We start from the raw sequence: 15,853 nt of genomic DNA on the forward strand, positions 1-15,853 counted from the left end.
ACACAGTTGTGGAAAGTGTAAAAATGAACCAGGCTTTCAAAAATAATTCTCATAAGATAACAAAGAAACAGGATTTAAAAAAAAATTAAATGCAGGAAAAGTAAAACAGTCTTATCAGCAGTATAACTGGGATTTCCAAGGGAGCCTCAGTCAAGCCTAGATGAATGCTTATTTCCCTAACTATGTCAGGGGATATTTTTACCAGTGCCACTTGCTTCAACTACCTCTGTAGTCTACTGAGCCAAAGGCATACAGTCTTCATCTCTCATCTTGCTGGGTTCAAACAGTTGGATTATCCAGCCTTAGACCCAATTCATCCTTTAACTGAGGTGTGCTACTCTCTTTTGAAAACGTAACCCAACTCCCAGAGTTCCTAAGCCTGAGTAACTCTATACAAGTCAGATTCTATCCCCAGACTGGCCTTCCTCTTCATAATTAAAATCAAAAGATACTTTCCATGCTTGTATCCTTGGTTGCTATGACAACGCCAGGCACCAGTTAAACATTCTATGGCACCTGCTGGAGTTAACTTCACAATTAATCAGTATCAGCATTCAAGTGTGTCCTTCACAATGTTAAGAGATCTGTTCTGTTTAAGGTAAACATTTCACCTTTTTGCTTTACAATATTTGTTCCTTCATTGACTTGTTCAGGCACTTATATCAAATATCTTTATTATTCATATAAAAGGTTTTCCCAGTGCATTGAAAGCTAGCTAAGATGGACCTGGCAGTAGAATTGGCCAAATAATAGAAAAATGATTCATAAATAAAAGCTATATCACTATAGTTCATAAGTTAATTTTGTTCATTATTCACAGGTATTCAGAACAGTGTTAAAATACACAGCAGTCATTAGTCCTACTTTAATAGATTTGCTGTATAATTGGGACAGTATTATAAAAACTCACACAGCTTTGCTTAATTTTCTCAATTGTTAGTTTTGGTAGAAATTTTGGCAATTCAAACTCACATTCTGAGAAAGTAAGGTTTTTTTTCCATTGTTTTTCTGTGTTTCTTAGTTTCCAAATTGCAGAAATGGCTTTGCAAGCCAGAATCCAAGTATGTTTTATGTTATTTTCAACCTTCATCTCCCCTGAAACTGAAGGAAATATTTTCCTCTGTTCAGATGTGAACTTACTTCTTAATTGCCAATTTTTCAACATATTTTTAGCAGCAGTTTTAATCCATTCCACTTAGGTTAAAAAAAATCATGATTTGGATAATGTGACAAAATTGATTTTCTTGCCATATGACAGAACTAGACATGGATACATTTTCAAAAAAAGACTGCCTCTCAAACTGATCTAACTATACCTCTTCTAGCCAGACAGATACAACTGCTGCAATAGGGCCCTGATCCTGCAAGACATCTCGGCATGTATGTAACTAAACAAATGATTAATCCTATTTATTTTAAAGGAAGTACTCCCAAGTTTAAAATTATGCATGTGCATAAGAATTTTGCAAGACTGGGTCTTTGATTATTTCTGAATATGCTCATCCAGTTCTGATACATTATATTTCCCTGTTCAGATTTGCATGCTTTCACATGCTTGTCTGTCTATTTCTTAAGATTATACAAATGGACTGTATTTCTTTTGAGTGCAATATTAATCTTCTTCTAATGCCTCAAAATTCCCATCTATATGTGGGCTGCTAAGTAATAGCCATTTTGTTCAGAGTAGATCATATAATTTGGTAAATAGGAACACAACCCAACATATTTAATCACATCTAGTGCTGGGCGGGAAATGGTTTCCCCATCCCATAAATATTTATGAGAGTTTGAAATTTTTTACCATCTCAAAAAGTAGAAATCTCAAAAAATGTTCATGAATTGCAAAACTGAAAACAATTTTGGTTTGGGTTGAAACATTTCATTGAAATAATTTTGAAATGTTTTGTTTTTATTTCAACCTTTTTTTCTTTCTTGTAATCTTTTTTCAGTTTAATTAGCTTACATTTTGAAACAAAGTAGTTTCAAAATGGAAAAACGAATTGTTTTCATTTAGAAAAATGTTGAAACATTGACAGTTTTGAAACATTTTTCAAGGCAGAAGAGTTTGTTGAAACCATCTCATAATCATATATAAGCAGCCTCATATATACTAGTAGATAGTTAGCAAACTTGTTCCAACTGTTCTTTTACTGGAAAAAATTCTGAGCATTTCTAAAATGTGTCATAGATTTTAAAGACATAAAAGACCATTAGGCCATCTAATCTGATGTCCTGTGTAACTCAGGGTATAGAACAGGGCTCGGCAACCTCTGGCACGTGGCTCGCCAGGGTAAGCACTCTGGCAGGCTGGGCCAGTTTGTTTACCTGCTGCATTGGCAGGTTCGGCTGATCGCGGCTCCCACTGGCCTTGGTTCACCATCCCAGGCCAATGGGGGTGGTGGGAAGACACGGCCAGCACATCCTTCGGCCCACTCCGCTTCCCGCCGCCCCCATTGGCCTGGAATGGCGAACCGCGGCCAGTGGGAGCCGCGATCAGCTGAACCTGCCAATGCAGCAGGTAAACAAACTGGCCCAGCCTGCTAGGGTGCTTACCTGGCGAGCTGCGTGCCATAGGTTGCCAACCCCTGGTATAGAATCTCATCCAGTTACTCCTATACTAAACCTAATAACTGATGACTGCCTAAAGCATATTTTTCAGAAAGCATCTAATCTCAATTTGAAGAATTCAAGAGCTGAAAAAGCAACCATTTCTCAGTCAGGCAGAGTGAGTAGGGAAGCTTCTATGATAAGAGTTCTGTTTACTGTGCTTACATGAACAAGGAGCATTCCCCGTGTTCTTTACAGACAAGCAGCAGGTCAGGAGCTTAGTATAAACAGCTAAAATTGGTGGAGCCTGAGGAAGAGGAAAGAAATGGTATTCTTTTGGGATTGAGTTTTATGTAAGCAGATTACCCCATCCTTCTTCCATATGGGTGTCTTCATACCTGATTTTCTGATGGGGCACGCCACTCTTTTTTTGCAAAGCATGGGTCTCTATGCAGCTACACCATCTGCACATGCCTGTGCAGAAAATTATATGCACCTAACAAAAAGATTGAAAACCCATTCCAGCCTCAAGACCTGACATATTAGTGACCTTTAACTATTTAGACTTTTGGCCTAGTTTGCTTCTGAAGTATAATAGAAATGCCAGGCATAGTTCCTCTGGCAAAGATTCATTAAGCCGTGAATTGGTTACATGGATTTATAGAAAACACTCGAGGAATTTTTTTCCCCACTGTACTTAAGAGCTGAGTTCATTGGTGGGGAAAGTCAATTAACTGCTGAAGCAATATAACTAAAAAAACCAAACCAAACCAAAACCCCTCTGCTCATTGAAATTACCATTACATTTAAATGTGACTTTTATTTACAGTTTTATGAAATACACTTGTGAATTTATTTCATGGGAAGTTTAGAAACTACTCATTTGTTCAGGAGAAATCAGAATGTGCTAAGAAAAAAGAGATGAATACAAAGGTTAGTTACTTATTTAAACAACACACATTTTTCTGGGAGTAAAGAGGTACAAGAGATGAATAAACCATAATAAGCATCCAGCAGAAAACTTGAATAGTTTGCTTAAAGTATCAATGCAAACATACCTGACTGTTTTCAATGAAAAATCCTACAATTCTATAAAATGCAGCATTTAACTTGCATGGTACTTTAAAAAATATGCCTTTGAACCCCATTTACCCTTTATGTACCCCCTTTAAACTCACTTCCCTCAGTTATTCCCATCATGCTAAACTACTCTCTGGTATCATCTAATCCTGCTCTTGTGCTTGACCACATACTCCTAAAAATTTAACTCACATTTAAAAAAAATCAGAACTAACAAGGTGTGAACCATACAAAACCAAACCAAACAGTATGCTTTTTTTTCTTCTGTTGCATCCATTCCCTTTTGTTTATCTGTCTTATATCTAATATGAATGATATGCTCTTCAGGGTACTGACTTTGTCTTTTTAAGTATCTAGTCTTACTAGAGGAATATTTTTTAACATTCCAAAGTTTAAGTAGAGGGGTATACCAAGGTTGACTATATAGTCAGTATTATTTAATATATTTATTAATGATTTGGAAAAAGAGGTGAATAGTGAGGTGGCAAAATTTGCATATCATGCAAAACTATTTAGATCGGACAAGACTAGCAAAAACTATGAGGAACTTGAGAGGGATCTAATATAGGTAGGCAAATTGGCAGCGTGATGGCAGATGAAATTATATATGATGAATGCATTTTGGGTGGAATAATCTGAACTACACATACACATGGGTTCTAAATTAATGAGCCCTTCATAAAAAAGACCAGAGGTCATTGTGGATGATTCGATCCAAACATCTGTTCAATGCAGAGTGGCCACCAAAAAGCAAATAGTGAACACATAATATTGGCATTCAACAAATTGCTGTTACACCCTAATCAGGAATACCGTGTTCTGTTATCATCACAGGGGTGAGCTGAGCCTGCAAGGGCTTAAGGCACAGCTCTGGCCTGTGCCTGAATCAGTGGACCCAAGGTCATGTGATGGTAGCATGGAAGAGGTGCTTTATTCACAGTACCCACCTCCATTGCCCACTTGTTAAATTTTCAGACAAATTCCTTTGTGCTTTCTCCCATGCTGCCCCTCACACTTGGGAAGAGCTCCCCATAAACATCCTCAATGCTACCTCATTATCCTTCAGATTTTTCCTGAAAACTATCCTTTGCCATGTTGCCTGCAAAAACTGGGCAATTGCTAGGCCACTGGTGTGCAAAGACCAATGCCTATCATACTGATTAATATTATCCTCACTGTTTCCTTGTATTCTCCTGTCTGTCTATATTCACCTGTCTCTTGTCTTATCCTTAGGTCGTAAGTTCTTGGGAGCATTGACTGTCTTCCTGTTCTGCTCTAGGCATTATGATAATACAAATAAATAACTAATAACAGTAGTTCTTCAGAACAATTTTCTCCACCACCAGCATCACTTCTGTCTCCACTGAATTATTTTTCATCGAGCTACTTTCTCCAAGAGCTTTTCTTGCTCAGGAGAATTGCTTGGTGGTATTATCTCTGTTTGATGTGAAGGAAATATATTAAGGTTTGACTACATTTTTCTGGCACTGAAGTTCATGGCAGATTACATTATCCCCAAGGGATTTAACATATATGTTGAATGCTACAGGGAATAGAATTAAGCTTGTAGGACTCCATCTGTGAATGTTCCCAAGTCAGAAGAGCAGGTGCCCAATATGACCCTCTGAAATCCAAGTAACTGGAAGGACTGAAGAAAGTACACATCAGGTCCCTCCAACCCCCCGGTAGGTTTCTCAGATAATTTAGTAGTACCCCATGGTCAACTGTGTCAAACACTGATGATAGGTCTGCAGTAGAAGAAGTTATTCTTTTTTTTTTTTTTTTTAGAGAGAACTCTCCATCCCTGCTGGTACCAGGTCTCTCTCTGAAGAACGCATTGATAACACTGGCAAGCAAGAGCTTTTTATTATTCATTAGCAACACATTTTTATTAAAGGGTAAACTTGCCCTATTTAAGACAACAGTGAAAAATTACTTCTTAATTCCCAGTGCTTCTCTTAATGTGCCTTGGGTACTTTTTGAGTTTTCAATAATGTGTTCATAAGTTTTATGACATTATGCGTACCATTAACTGACTGCATTTAATGCAGTATTATTTAGAGTTATGAACTCAACTGATTAATGTTTTTTAATGTTTCCAGGAATGAAAGCTCAAAGAAACACTAGTCCCAATCATCACCCTCTCATCATTTTTTCTGTGGGAGGAGGGAAAAAAACACGTTGGAAATTCATGAGGTTCACCTGGCAGAGTTTCCTCTGTATTCTTTTCTCAAGGGGGATTCTAATCTCCGTACGAAAGAGAGATGCTGACTGGAAATCCTGCAGAGCCCTAGGTTCTCTGTAACAAAGAGTCAGCCTAGCCCTAGCAGACTGGTTCCCTAAGGCCATTGATTCTAGTGATAAAGATGCTTGGAGGGCCAGGTGGCTTAGAGGTTAATGCCCCTGACTTCTGACCCCTTGCTTCTCTGCTAGGATGGCAGAGGTGCTGACCACACACCATAGGCCTCCACCCACCTTTGGGTCTCAGTTTTTGAGGGGGTATAGTACTGGAACCCAGGGTATAGTCCTCCCTCTCCACCCAGTCTCAGTCCAAGGCCCTGTAGGAAGCAACTCTGGCAGGGGCCTCCCTGCAGCAAATGCAAATATGCTACCTTAGGCCACTTCCTACCTATGTCCCTTCAGTTTGGGGCATAGCCCTGAGAGTCCAAACAGTCTATAATGTCCTGCCTGGGGTAGTGCACCCTTGTGGACATTTTGCAGTGTCCTGCTGCAGCCTCAGGTCCCTCTGGGCAGGGCAGATGTAAAACTGGAGAGGCCTAACCCCACAATGTCCTTACAGTCAAATAATAAAATCCACTCATTCCTGGGTGCTCCCCATCTCTGTCGGTCACACCGTTCTTCTCCCCAGCAGCTATCTCAGTGCTCAGGCTTGTCAAGATAATCCCTGCACATAGAGGGATTATCACCCTCTCATCATTTTTTCTATGGGAGGAGGGAAAAAAACACGTTGGAAATTCATGAGGTTCACCTGGCAGAGTTTCCTCTGTATTCTTTTCTCAAGGGGGATTCTAATCTCCGTACGAAAGAGAGATGCTGACTGGAAATCCTGCAGAGCCCTAGGTTCTCTGTAACAAAGAGTCAGCCTAGCCCTAGCAGACTGGTTCCCTAAGGCCATTGATTCTAGTGATAAAGATGCTTGGCTACCTCTTGCCTCTTTGCCAGTCAGCCCTGAACTGAGCCAGGTTCTCTCCTTGTCTTCCCCCTCCAGGCCTGGCATTGGCTGCAGCTATAGCAGGGTAGAGATCTCTGTAACCCCTTCTCTGCTGACATAGGGTTTCTCTGCTCCATCACAGTTCTCTTCCCAAGTTTGTACCATATTCCCATTGAAGGGATTAAAAAGTGCAGAGAGGAAATTTATGCAGTTTAGAATGGCATTAACCATTGGGCAACTTCCATTTTTAAATCTGCTGGATTAAGAGAGAAGCATGGCACATATAATGGCTATTCACCCAGTTCCACAGTGTCTTCCTCTCCCATAAGTTTTCTCTCTACCCATACGGCCCAACCCATCTATGTCTATGGAAAGGCTTGCAGATGTTCAGGGAAAGGAGACACAGATGCTCATGCAACACAGTCAGGGCTCCTTTTCCACACCACCCTGCCCAGTCGTTTTGGGTTCAATTTGGATCCAGAAATACAATCAAAGAGTATCCTGCTGACTTTAGTATAAATAAAAAGTAAAAATAGAGATGTAACATCTACATTTAAACTAAGATTTTAATTTAATAGTTATAAGTTAAGTGTGTCAAGAAAAATACTCTCTGCACCAAGTTTGAGGATAGTTCTTGAGGGGAAGAAAATTGATAAAAGCCCTCTCAGCAGAAGAAAGATTTCTGGTCCTGACTAGACAGCTCCTTTGAGAAAATATGGCTTGCCTAATTACAGTTGTAATGACAGTGTTTTTCTTCTTTGAGATTATTAACAGGACCTAGATGCAAGTATAACTGAAGTATTCTAACTCTGGATAATTTGAAAGCCTAAACAGAATGCTTATATTTTATTCAGATACTTTTGTCACAGAAAATAGCAATGTGCAGTTATCTAGAGATGCACAGAATAGGAGCATGGTGAAGCACTGGAATGGGTTACTTAGGGAGGTGGTGTAATCTCCTTCCTTAGTGGTTTTTAAGGTCAGGCTTGACAAAGCCCTTGCTGGGATGATTTAGTTGGGGATTGGTCCTGCTTTGAGCAGGAGGTTGGACTAGATGACGTCCTGACGTCCCTTCCAACCCTGATATCTTATAATTCTATGATTACCCATGATGGTATAAATCAAATCAACTAGGCTTATAGCTAAATCCTATTGTTTTTTACTTCCTTCATTCTTTTTGTTGTTTTTCTGTTTAAATATAGATGTCCTTGGGCAAATCCATCATGGCTGAAGATGGACCTGCTCCAATGGAACTACTGTGTTTCCATTGCAAATGGGGTGTGGGAGGCAGGATGTTGTGCTCTGTAGGGGCTCTTACTACACACTAGTGCACATGGTGTCCTGGCAGGTGTTGAGGCACGAGGTGTAATCAGGTGAATATTCTACCCCAGGGATTCACTAGCCAGTCCTCCCTATAAAGCAGACATGCAGGGTTCATTGGCGGAAATTATGGAATGGCTCTGTTCCCGCTCCACTGACTGGGATGCAGGATTCCTTTCCTCACTGGATTCCACAGATTGAATTCTGTGCATTGAATTAAGTAAAAATTGGAAAGTAGATACAAAAATGTTCATCAACTTAGCCTTATGTCTAAAGAATTATCACAAAAACTACTAAACATGCCTTATAACATCAAGCATAGGAAGTGGATAGATTTACATTACAGACATTCACAATGTGATCAAGAGCAAGTCTGAGAACTAGAACTGAACCAGAGATTTAGGGCCTCATCCAAAGCCTATCTGAAGTCAATGGAAGCCTATCAGTATTGATAGTAAAGAAAGCAATGTGATTATGTTTATGAAACTCAGTTTCATTTGCTTGCTGGAAAGACAAAATATATTTTGTTATACTGATATTTTACAAAAATTTAAGACATTATAAAGTCTGCTGGAGACTGTTTGCAAAATAGTTGCCAATGAAGTACACATAGTTACTCTTAACTTGTATCCCATTTAACTTGTTTGGTCTTTACAAATGTAAAATATACACGGCTAGCCTTTGGATAGACTCAGAACTAGAATTTGGCACATCCCCAAATCAGGAATCTATATTCATCTGTCTCCAATGGTGCACCCTGATTCTTGCCTGCCACCCAGATTGCCCATCATTAAGGGTATCTTTGAAAATGGCAAAGCATAGCGTCATGGAAATAAGTAGATGGGAAAAAAAACATTGAAGCCATCCCTCTGCAAATGCAATATTTAGTATCCTAGACAAAGAACATACAAAATAATAAATTGATATCCTATATTTGCTTTCATAGAATCATAGAATATTACGGTTAGAAGAGACCTCAGGAGGTCATCAAGTCCAATCCCCTGCTCAAAGCAGGACCAATCCCCAACTAAATCATCCCAGCCAGGGCTTTCTCAAGCCTGACCTTAAAAACCTCTAAGGAAGGAGATTCTACCACCTGCCTAGGTAACCCATTCCAGTGCTTCACCACCCTTCTAGTGAAATAGTGTTTCCTAATATCCAACCTAGACCTCCCCCACTGCAGCTTGAGACCATTGCTTCTTGTTCTGTCATCTGCCACCACTGAGAACAGCCTAGCTCCATCCTCTTTGGCAGGGGTGGCTCTATGTTTTTTGCCGTCCCAAGCACGTGGATTTGGCAGCGTTTGTGCGGGTGATCTGCCGCTGCCGATCCCACGGCTTTGGTGTACCTGCTGCCAAATTGCTGCCGAAACTGCTGGACCGGTGGACCTCCCACAGGCAAGCTGCCAAAGGCAGCCTGACTGCCACCCTCACAGCGACTGGCAGGCCGCCCCCGCAGCTTGCCACCCCAGGCACGCGCTTGTTGAACTTGCTTGGAGCTGCCCCTGCTCTTTGGAACCCCCTTTCAGGTAGTTGAAGGCTGCTATCAAATCCCCCCTCGCTCTTCTCTTCTGTAGACTAAATAACCCCAGTTCCCTCAGCCTCTCCTCATAAATCACGTGCCCCAGCCCCCTAATCATTTTCATTGCCTTCTTCTGGACTCTCTCCAATTTGTCCACATCCAAAACTGACACAATATTCCAGGTGTGGCCTCACCAGTGCCGAATAGAGGGGAATAATCCCTTCTCTATCTGCTGGCAATGCTTCTATTAATACAGCCCAATATGCCGTTGGCCTTCTTGGCAATGAGGGCTGACTCATAGCCAGCTTCTCGTCCATTGTAATCCCCAGGTCCTTTTCTGCAGAACTTTCAGCCAAATGGCCAAAGTCAATAATGAAGGAAGCATGTAATGTGCAATAGTGCAACTGAGAGGAGAATTAGGGCCATTAACTGATTTGCTTTGGCCATTTATGTTGCTTTTTTCTTAAATGGCAAGCAGGGTCCTGTGAGTAACTGTGAGGCTTAGGGAGTTCCCATATTCTAGTTGTGCCTCAGCTCATTGAGCAACATAAGAAAGAGACAGTCTGGGTCACCAAGTCCAGTCTTCTGCTATCACTGGCAACCCAGACATATAACTTGCTCTCCTGCTAGCTTTGATGATAAAGAAAGGTCTGAAGTTCTTGGGAATTGGGGACACTGCAACATGGGAAATGGGAGACTAATTTATATGAGCTTTCATCCTCCTCGGCTGCCCCACAGTTCTCAGAAGTGAGGCAGATTTATTTCAGGATTCTGTGGAAAAATGTTCTCTCTTTTGAATAGCTGAGCCCGCTGTGGAATTAGGATCTGCAGCCTTACAGGTCTTACATGGCTCTGAAGGTCATGAGTATTTTGTGCTTGATCAAGCCCTAAATTGCTAAAGTCAACGAGGAAGGAGGGAATAACTGCAGCTGGTATGCATCGCTGGTGTATATGTTTTCAGACTTGTTCCTTCCATACATTCCATAAATGCTTTGTAAATCGGTTCCCATTAAGCAAAACAGCATGTGCTTGGGGATTTCTGTAGTTGGTGGAAGAAATAACTTTTAGCCAATCAAGTGAGTTTTAAAGGGGTATGTGTTTTCTATATTATAAACATTACTGCTATGCATCAGAAAACAAAGCCTTAGCTTTTCTTTCCCCCCTACTTAAGTATATCCCTGCTCTGGAATGTCTCTAAGGTGCCACAAGTACTCCTGTTCTTTTTAATTCATGACTTCTTTCATCCTGAAGTTTTCAGTCATGCTATGTTGATGGGAACAGTGAAAGCAGACCTAGTACCATAACTTTCATTTAATAACCAGAACTTGCTAAGGGTGAGGTTATAGACTGCAAGGAGGTGTTTATTGAAACAAACCTTTTTTTCATAATGTAAAGCCCTTTTTCTACTTCTACTCACCAGCACTTCCTTTATATGAAAATTCAGTATCTGCTGAAAGCATTCCCTGTTGTACAGTATCTGAACAAAGGACTAATTTTTGATGACTACTGAAATGCTTTCCCTCAGGCCCTTTTGCATCATTTTACACAGAAATGCTACAAAACTGTCATTCTATTAAAAATATTTTCAAGCCATAATCCAGATCCAATAACCTGTTTTGATTTGAAAAGACTGTTTTGATATATTACCTTTATATTTTTGCCTTTCAGCATGTCATATTTTGTTATACTTGGTGGCTCTATGACCTATAACAAAGAATACATGTACTCTGTATCACTTATCTTTTCGAATTATATATACTTGCCCAGCCACACTGACAGAAGCGCTAACACCCCTGATCTCCTGCTATGCTTCTTTCTTGAAGACTGCTGTGGAGGGCTTATGTCCTAAATCCTGCTGTTACACTGGGCAGCATATGTTATCCTTAATCTTTGTTTTAATATGTTACTTTGATTTTAAATATAATTTCAAATTGTTGACTAGTTTTGTGTTTATATTAAGACATTGTGGAAGGGGTTTGTTCAAGTATGTTAATGTTTACAGGGAAGTCAGGAAGAGGTCTTCAAATTAGCGTTCTTCTAGGGGCAAAGCAAAATTTACAGTTGTACTTTTTATCCCCTATTTTGGCCATAGTCTCCTATTTTGGGCAAGCAGTGCTGGAACAATTTGCTTGGTGAATACAGTGTGGGGGAGGTACCTAAATAAATGCATAGTCAAACTCCACCATCATCCCTCTACTCTTTACGGGGGTAGAGAAGAGAAAGATGCACTTTAATAGAACTTCTCTGAGGGTTTTGTTGATACAGTTATTATATTCACAACTTGTATACTTAGGCCAAATTGTGAAGTCATTTCTCAGTGTTTACTCAGTATTTCAAGTGGATTTTTTTTCCTGAAGAAGGACTAAGTAAAGGCTTCAGAATTTGCGCCCTTTCTGAATGATCCCTTATGTCTTGCTTTTGTGGGAGTGTTTAGCTGCTGTGTTTGAATAAAAGCCAAAGATGGAGGAGCTTCTCTTCAACTACTTGTGGCCATTAAAAGAGAAAGGATCCAAGGGGTGGGGGTGGAGAGAAAGAGTATTGAACAGAAGGGTGAACACAACAGTGCCTTTTTAGTCCCGGACCATAAAAAAGCAAATAATTTCCTTTTCACATTTTTAGTGCTCTGCACTCTATTAGAAGCCCCAAAGAAATCTTGCTAAGATCATTGAGGTGCACTGTTATTCGCTGGAGTTCAACGCATGGCTTGACAGTTCAAGGAAAGACCACACGGTTTACTGCATTAGGGTACCTACTTTATTGCCCATTAAATGGCTGTTAACCAGCATCAGGACAGCAAAGATATATCTTGTATGTGTGCTTTGCCTCAAGTTTATAATTAGAAAAAGTATTTCCTTTTTAAAATTCATAACATTTTAAAAATACATTTCATGCTTGTAACAGAAAAGCAATGTACTTCATTTACAGTACATTCTCATTACATGTACAGTACTGAGATAATTTGCTTATTTGTTTCAGATTTTCAGCTCCACAATGTTTTTAATTTTACTTATTTTGCATGAAAAATATTATTTTATACTCTGATTTATAGCTTTGAATCACATCATTTTGGATCCAACTGTTAGCCTTTGGTAGCTATGCAGCTTATTTTTTTAGTGTAGCTATGCAGATTATTTTTTAGTGTTTATAGAGTAAAATGTTAGCTAAAAAAGAACAGATTATGAAGAACTAAGAAACAAAAACTCTCTGTGACACCCCTTCTACAAGAATCCAGTACTCTTTCCTTACTGGTTAGGGGAAGACTTGTCTCTCCTTTGTGCTGCAGCCTTTATATAGGGCTCAGCCTGGTCCTGATTGGCTGCCCACAGGCCCTTTCTGATTGGCTGCCCCTCTGCGCAGCCTCTCTGGCCTACTTTAATCCATTTTCTCCTGGAGTGAGGCAGCCGCCCCATTATAGGGGAAAAATGATTAGATATGACCTACCTGTCACCCCCTACTGATTATCATGCAAAATTTAAAAATGAAATTGCAGCTTTGTTTTTTCCAGTCAATCATGCATGCCCATGTGATTTGTGGCATGTCATTAGCAAATCCTATTACCTCAGAAAATGACTCGGTGTATTAAGTTTTTCTTTTTTTTTTTAAATTATGTCTATTTCAGATAAGAAAGACGACAACAGCAAATTCAATGAGGGAGAGCATCACATAGCATGAAGTGCAATCACATAAAAGTGTTTTGATACATAGAACAAATGAGTAACATTTTATTTATGCTACTCTTTCTTATATGGAACGTTGAAAATTGCTTATATGTGGCTACATACATAGAGAGAAGCACCCAGGAAAAGTAAAACATTTTGTCTGTAGGTTCACAAAGAATTGCAGTTTCCCCATTTCATTGATATAACTTTTTAGCAGGCATCATCCGGAAAGTATTTTGGCAAGATAACAGAGTTTTACAACTCCGGTGAAAATAATCCCACTATTGCTCTGATTATTCCCTAGATACTTTCATAAAAATGTTAGACCAAACAGAATCTCTTCAGGAAATTCCTAAACTCTAACCTTTCAGGGTCAGAGAATGCAGCAGACAGTTTGTTGTCTTGAAAAGTGACCTCAGTGCTGTTCTACTCCAAACAAACTTTCAGATGTTATCTATGTATTGTCTCAAGGGACTTCAGTGCTAACCCTTGGAGATCAACAGTAGCACTTTTTGTACCACTCTCTAGAAAGAGTGGCATTTATAAGGAAGTGACCCTTATATCTAATCTTTTTTTAAACATTGTAATTTATTGATCTGTTTAGAGCTGCAACTGACTGTACAAAATATTTCCATTACAAAATATGTCTGCAAACTGAAATTGTACAGCATGAAGTGCAGTCACATAAGTGTTACGATACATCTTAAAAATTTGAATAATTTCAGAGTATCAATGTTTCTTCTACACATCTAGCTATGCAGCAATTTATTAAAATACAGTAAAAATACCATAGACTAAACTTTTTGCTAGAATCTACTGCTGTTATTGATCTTTATATAAACAAAATTATAGGAAAAATGCACTTTTTATTGTGTCAGGAAATGTATTCTGAGATTTCAAATTCTGCCTGTACATCCGCTCAGATATCTCTTATTGACTTCTATGGGAGTCTATTGACTTTCTGAGGGGAAAAAAATATGTGTATGTTTATTAGTCAAAATAATCCATTCAAAGCTGTAACAAAAATAAATTCTGAAAAGGCTCTCTCGAAAAGGAATTTCATTTAATGTGTCCATTTAATTTAAAAAGTCTATCAAATTAATATCATGTATTGGTGGGATCATGTATCAGAACAACTGCTACCCACAAGGTTTTACTCTCTTTGGCGTAATATGGTTTTTTGGGAGAAGTTTAGCTTTTTTGGTAACGCATAAAAGTATTGCTGCTTTGGAGAAACTCCTGTGAATTCTTGAGGCTTCTTAGGAAAACACACTACCTAACTTCTGTGTTAGAAAAAGCTACTCAGTGGAATTCCTTGCTGTTTTATACATTATTTTCCTCCCAGAAGGCCAAAACTTAAAGATACTCAATGCAGTTCCAGCTGTAAAAGCACATCTGTCAGTTTAAATTAGATTGACAGGTTCCTATAGTCAAGGGGCAGACTAATGCCATTAACCTTCAATCCTTTCAGGAACTTTTTGGCATTCAGTTTTCAAACATGCCACATACCAACTTCACGTAAAGATGGTAAATGCTATGCGCTGTGCATGAGGGAGTAAAAAAATGCAAAATACAAATGAAAAAAAAATCACAGAAAGGCTTGCTGGGGGGAGTTTCTGACAACATACAAATTTCACTTGGTGTAGCAGACATATAGAATTCAGAAAATTTGTCTAGAAAGTGGTAGTTTTTATATTTCAAGGAATATAGAAAATGTAGGCTATTTAATATAGTTTGGTATTATTCAATCTTCTACAGTATACCTTTGATATGGCATTTATCTGGGGCTTCTTTGTGCCTTATTGTCACTGGCGTGGGTTGGGAGCTGGGTGGAGTTGATCAGAGAAGTAGGATTTCTCCTAGCTGGGAGGTCTCCTGGTTAGGGGCAGAGGAGGGGCACTTGTCCATGGCCATGTCCCTTCCTGGGTGCAGCATGCTCACCCAGTGCACTTAGTGTTAAAGAGTGGGGACTGGAGCCATGTTCCCACCTCCTTCTTCCTCTCCATCTCTATCATCTGAAGATATGTCCTGCACACAAAGGGAGCAACCCCTACACCCCCAGGAGCACAGAAAGTACTAATGTATGTGGCTGCCACAAAGGAGCGGATAGGGTTATTGTGACCTCCCACACCTTTGTGTATGTGCAGAGCAAAGTAAAAATAGAGTAAAATTCACCCCTTCATGCAACAATGCCAGAGTAAACAGATCAATGAAGAGCAGCAACACTGGTAGAATCCCACCTCCGCTGTGCATCTTGATAGGCCATTAAGGGCAATTAAAATGAAAACAAGTAGTTTGTGCTTGATGTGGTGGAGAACTGGGAGTCAATCAGGGTGGGATACAAAGAGTAGGGAGACATGGAATATGTGATGCAGCAGTGTTCTGAATGGATACCATGGGGACAAATAGGGGATTTGTCAAGGCCAGAAGGGAGGAGAATGAGATGATTAGTATCTAGATGAGAGTTTTAGCTGTGTTGACAAAGAGGAAATTCCAGAGCTTGAGATTCTGGCAAGATATAGACACAACCTGAATGTGTAGGTCCAGGGAAGAA

The 15,853-nt window shown here is 39.6% G+C and overlaps 1 long non-coding RNA gene across 1 annotated transcript; it reads left to right on the top strand.

The window, feature by feature from the left end:
* Nucleotides 1-516: 516 nt before the first annotated feature.
* On the top strand, nt 517-5,509 carry LOC123371684. Its single transcript, XR_006579904.1, has 3 exons — nt 517-598; nt 1,326-1,380; nt 5,416-5,509. It is a non-coding gene; the product is annotated as an uncharacterized LOC123371684 (long non-coding RNA).
* Nucleotides 5,510-15,853: the final 10,344 nt, after the last annotated feature.

The sequence above is a fragment of the Mauremys mutica genome, chromosome 5, assembly GCF_020497125.1.
Source record: "Mauremys mutica isolate MM-2020 ecotype Southern chromosome 5, ASM2049712v1, whole genome shotgun sequence".
NCBI classification, from domain to species: domain Eukaryota; kingdom Metazoa; phylum Chordata; order Testudines; family Geoemydidae; genus Mauremys; species Mauremys mutica.